At 45.9% G+C, this 5,108-nt stretch overlaps 2 non-coding genes across 2 annotated transcripts; one reads left to right on the top strand and one right to left on the bottom strand.

The window, feature by feature from the left end:
* The first annotated feature begins 2,961 nt into the window (after positions 1–2,961).
* On the top strand, positions 2,962–3,033 carry TRNAA-CGC (transfer RNA alanine (anticodon CGC)). The gene has a single exon. It is a non-coding gene; the product is annotated as a tRNA-Ala (tRNA).
* Positions 3,034–3,316: 283 nt separating this feature from the next.
* On the bottom strand, positions 3,317–3,387 carry TRNAG-GCC (transfer RNA glycine (anticodon GCC)). Its single transcript has one exon. It is a non-coding gene; the product is annotated as a tRNA-Gly (tRNA).
* Positions 3,388–5,108: the final 1,721 nt, after the last annotated feature.

Below are 5,108 nucleotides of genomic sequence, written 5' to 3' on the forward strand. Positions count from 1 at the left end.
TCGAGACAGAGAGAGACAAAGCATGAATGGGGGAGGGTCAGGGAGAGGGAGACACAGAATCTAAAACAGGTTCCAGGCTCTGGGCTGTCAGCACAGAGCCCGACGCGGGGCTCGAACTCACGGACTGCGAGATCGTAACCTGAGCCGAAGTCGGCCGCTTAACCGACTGAGCCACCCACACGCCCCTAAACATCTTTTTTAATGTTTATTTATTTTTGAAGGAAAGAGAGACAGAGTGTGAGCAGGGGAGGGGCAGAGAGAGAGGGAGACACAGAATCTGAAAGGGGCTCCAGGCTCTGAGCTGTCTGTGCAGAGCCCCACTCCAGGCTCCAACTCACAAGCCAAGAGATCATGAGCTGAGCTGACGTCAGTCTCGCTTTAGCTGACTGAGCCACCCAGGCACCCCAAGGGATCGCCTGAGAGTTTAAAAAGGTACTGATGCCTGGACCCGTTCCTTGAGATTCTGATTTAATTGATTTGGGGTTGGGTTCTAGCAATCATTAGCCTTCTTCAAAGGCTCTGCCAGTAGTACTAATGTGCAGTCGGGAGGAAGAACTGCTAATTGGACTGGGAATAAACATTTTAGCTCATAACCAGCTCTGAGGGAACACGCTCTGTACCTGCTGGACAGAGTGCCAAGAGTTCAAGCAAGAATGTGAAAGGGAAGGTGTAAGCACAGGAAGAGAGAAACATGACGTGCTTCAAAGTGGGGGCCTATGGTCAATCCTTGTGCGTGGTGTGTGTGTGCGTGTGTGTGTGTGTGATGTGTGTGACAAAGAAAGAGGGAGATTGTGAAAGGCAAATTTGTCTCCAACCAAGAGAAATAGGAGGGTAGAAGATAGAACTGAGTTGGCTTTTTTTTTTTTTTATAGTCTATAATTTTGGACATTTGGCCAGCGTCTCTTCATCTGTGAGCAGAGTTGGTGCAGTTTTATTTGCATAAAGAATAGATGTGATCCAAGTTTTCCTGAAAAGGCTCCCTAATCCAAAAATGTGCCTCCTATTTCACCTTTCCCGTCAACCACCGTGGCTGAAAAAGTCCCCTGAGTTAGAGCCTTTCTTTTGGGTTAAGCCAGGCCAGTAAATCAATGTGATATCCTCTGTTGGCTTTAGAGTTTAGCTTCATTTTTGTTGTCAAATGCATTTACGTAGACCTTGGCTTGGTAGGATATGAGTGAGAATTTAAAAAGAGCCTTCTCTGGGCTTCGCTCTGAAATTTCAGAATTGCCTGAGAAAGAAAGGAGTTGTCCCCAGAAAGGGAGTTTCCTCAGGTGACAGAAATAAGCCCTAACTTGAGGGAGGGGTCTAAAGACAATGGCAAGGTAAGGTGACCAGAGGCCAACTTACTTCCTTTACAATTAACTAATTGCTGCAGTTGTTATTTGCCCCAGTGAAAACCTTGAGGGTGGAGAAATGTTTTTATCCGTTTCCCAATTCAGAGTCAACTGACACGTTCATCTTTTAGTGCCTCAGGATGGAATCTAGGGTTTGGTTTGGAAATGTTCTGGCTTGGAGCAGAGCTCCTAATGGCTGTCCCCTGACGTGGTTTGTTTTTTGGGGTTTTTTTGTGTGTTTTTTTTGGACATTCTGTATTATTGTATTAGATCAGCATGTGGCTTGTTTTAGTTAAAAACAAAATCTGATTATGAGCCATTATTTGTTTAAATTACTGTAAGCAAACACAAGAATTTATTTATTTGTAATCTAAGAGTTGATGATGCGGCTTGTGGTTTACTCAGAATTATTCTGAAACTTCTCTCCGCTCTGCCTTTTGGACTGTTGACCACTTCATTTATGAGGGGTATTTTCCTGCAACGGAAGTGAGTAGAACTTCTAGGCCCACCCGGTCCTTGCTACCTGTTGGGTCTGGTCTGCCTTCCAGGTGGGCTGGAAGTGATAGCTATCCAGGGCCCCTGACACCAGATCTCTCCCCTCCTCCTATCAGGGTGCCTTCGCTTGCCTTGGGGTGGTGTCAGTTTAAACTGCACCGGAAGGGTCAAACACAACATCATGCGGCTAGAATGCAAGTTAGCTCATTGTATTATCTAGCACTCAAACAACTGGAGAGAGGCAATTTCCGAGGCAACAGGACCCAAATAACGTGTCTTCATTTGGGGCTGGGAGTGCAATTAGTGGTTAGGGAGGGGAGGTGTTCAGTGACTTACTTTATACTATCTTAACCTATTCATCAGATGGGTCCAAGGTGTAAAAATATCAAACAGGGAGAAAAAAAATCCATTTTGAGCAGGTTCCCCTCCCCGACTTAACCATCATTTCGATCTAATTAAGCTACAAAGAGGGTGGCGGTGTCACTTTCTTTCTTTCAGTTTGGTCCCCATGGAAAAGAAGAGCATGTCGTGAAATCATTTACACCTCCAGGAGTTTGGTGGAGTAGCCCCCACATAACCCAGTTTATGGGGGAGTTGGTGTGAACAGGTCGTTTTCTTAAGGGGGTGGGGAAAGGTAAAGCCCTAAGGTTTTCGAGCGCGCACGGAGGGTCCCCAGCGCTCTACTCCAGGAGCAGGTGTAGGCGGGCACCAGGGAGACGCTGGCGGCGCGGCGCAGGCCCGCAGTCCCGACTCCGAGTCCCGGGGGAGCCGGCGGCAAGGCGGCGGCGACCTCGCGGCCCCGGCGCCTGCGCGGTAAACCCGCGGAGGGCCCCAGCCCTGGGTTGCTCTGCGCACGACCGTCCCGCCCCCGCTGGCGCGGCCGGGCGCTCCGTCGCTCCTGCTGCGCGCTCGCGGCGCGCGCGGGAGTGCTCGGGAGCTCGTCCTGCTTGTGCCGCGGAGCGCTGGCTGCGGCAGGTCCCGAAGCACCGGAGGAGCGGCCTCACACCGGGGTGGGAAGAGTGGAAACGTGCGGCATTGACGCTCACCGAAAACAGGTCGTGAAACCCTACTAATTTGAGCAGCGCCACAGAGACTGAATGAATACCTTTACCAGAAAGGGGATGCTCGGCTGGGGGATGTAGCTCAGTGGTAGAGCGCGCGCTTCGCATGTGTGAGGTCCCGGGTTCAATCCCCGGCATCTCCAAACAGCCGTTATCCCTTTTCTTTTCCTAGCACGGAAAACACTACACGTAGACCTTTTGCTCACAGAACAGTAGGGCGTCCAAGAACAATCTAACAGTGAGGCAGAGAAACAACAGCGAAGCCTAGGGAAACGGCCTTTTAAGTTGTAAGTAAAAGCGAAACCGGAAATTGCCCCTGATACCTCTTTCCTTGTTTGCATAAAACCAACTTTTGGGTTTGGTTACCGTTGAACTTGCTTTGGGATCCTAACTTACACAGTTAGAAAGTAAAATGAAAAGCGAGGTTGCATTGGCCGGGAATCGAACCCGGGCCTCCCGCGTGGCAGGCGAGAATTCTACCACTGAACCACCAATGCTCACGGGGGGAAGTGCTTCCCATATTTCAATAGAAGAGATATTTCCACGTGTGCGCTGATTCGCTTCTGTTTGTAATTATATGTTTATGTATTCAATATTAAATAAAGCAGTGGAATCTGTAATTAAATAATTATCATAAAATAGTGGGAAAACATTCAGATTGACAAAAAATCCAATCCTATTAACTTCTGTTGAACTTTATTAAGTGATTCTTCTGAAGCTGATCGCGGTGAAGCAGGCAAATGGAAATTTTGTTATGTGTGTACAGGATTACACAGCTACCTAGATGTCTCTTCGGACCTTTAGACGATTTGTAACAACTCCTCCCTATTTTTCTTCTGTTATAGTAGCTATTCAAACAACTACGTGTTCACATTTGTTAGGAACAAGGGGTAAGGAGCTAGGACCCTGACCAAATTATAAGAGTAAATTAGAACGCTGTGACCTGACTTTGAAGCATTGGTGATTCTAGCCAAATGACCAAACTTCTCTAAACCGCTCTTTCTTTCATTGTGAATGACTTGATCATGGGCCCCTTTTCAACACTAATTTCATGAATCAGAGCCTCTACCCATAGGATACTATACATCAAGAATACTAGAGTGGCGTTGGAGAAAATCATAAAAGATTAATGACTAACCTAAGAACTCCCACATTAGGATTTATTTTTAAGAAGTTTTTACTGTGTGAATAGAGAGCAAAATTTGAAGATAAATACATCATGAAATTATGAAGACATAGAAGATATGAAGACGTTAGGGACTCAGTAAATTGAAACTGCAGTCCTAAGTCACCTGTGGAAGAATGCAGTCAAATCATTTTTACCTCTGACAACCTCAGTTCTTTAAAATGAGAGAACTAGAACTGGATAGAGATGTGTTTTTTTTTAAAGTGCATCCTGAAAGGGCTCTAACTTGCCAGGAGAGCCTCATGGCCATTGTCTGTTGGGGCCCCACCTTCTTTGCCCAGCCCCATCACTTCCACTAGACGTTTTTTTTAAAAAAGACTTTATTTATAAGTAACCTCTGTACCCAAGGTGGGGCTGGAACTCACAACCTTGAGATCAAGAGTGGAGGGCTCCACTGACTGAGCTAGCCAAGCACCCCTCCACCAGGCCATTTTTAAACTCTATTTGCATTTGTTTGATGGGTTACAAGTCTGAAATAAAAGATTTTGAAAAGCCCTGATCTAACTACGTTCCTTCAAACTCCAAAATGTTCCGATTCAAAATTTAAAACAGTCTAAAAAACTTAAACACTACCAAAAGTTTAAAGAGAAAGAAGGATCAAATGAGGAATACAGCCTAGTGACAAATAATATTAGTGACCTATCAAAGACCATACTACATTTTTTTTTTCCTTACTGCAAGTCCATATGAGTCAGCCTAGCTCTAGGAACAAATGTGGTGCTGTAAGCCAGTTATTACATTTTCCTTTCCAAACATTGGTCTCAGATGGGTTTGTGACCCTTCCTGCCAAAGACAGTGCAGTATAGACATAACCTAGGGGCTTCTGGGAAAGATGGTATGGAAGCTCTCTTTTGCCTTTTCTTTCCTGCTTGTAACACTGCCATATGAGGTATAATACTTGGAGCTGCTCCACCAATTTTGTGACTTGAAGAAAGACTGAGGATGACCCAGAAGAAAGAGACATGGTGGGATTTTCTCCATCCAGTCTTAGGTAAGGTAATTAAAGATCTTTATTGTTTAAACCCATTTGTG

This window comes from Puma concolor, chromosome C1 (genome assembly GCF_028749965.1).
Source record: "Puma concolor isolate L17-30 chromosome C1, mPumCon1.1.hap2, whole genome shotgun sequence".
NCBI classification, from domain to species: Eukaryota; Metazoa; Chordata; class Mammalia; order Carnivora; family Felidae; genus Puma; species Puma concolor.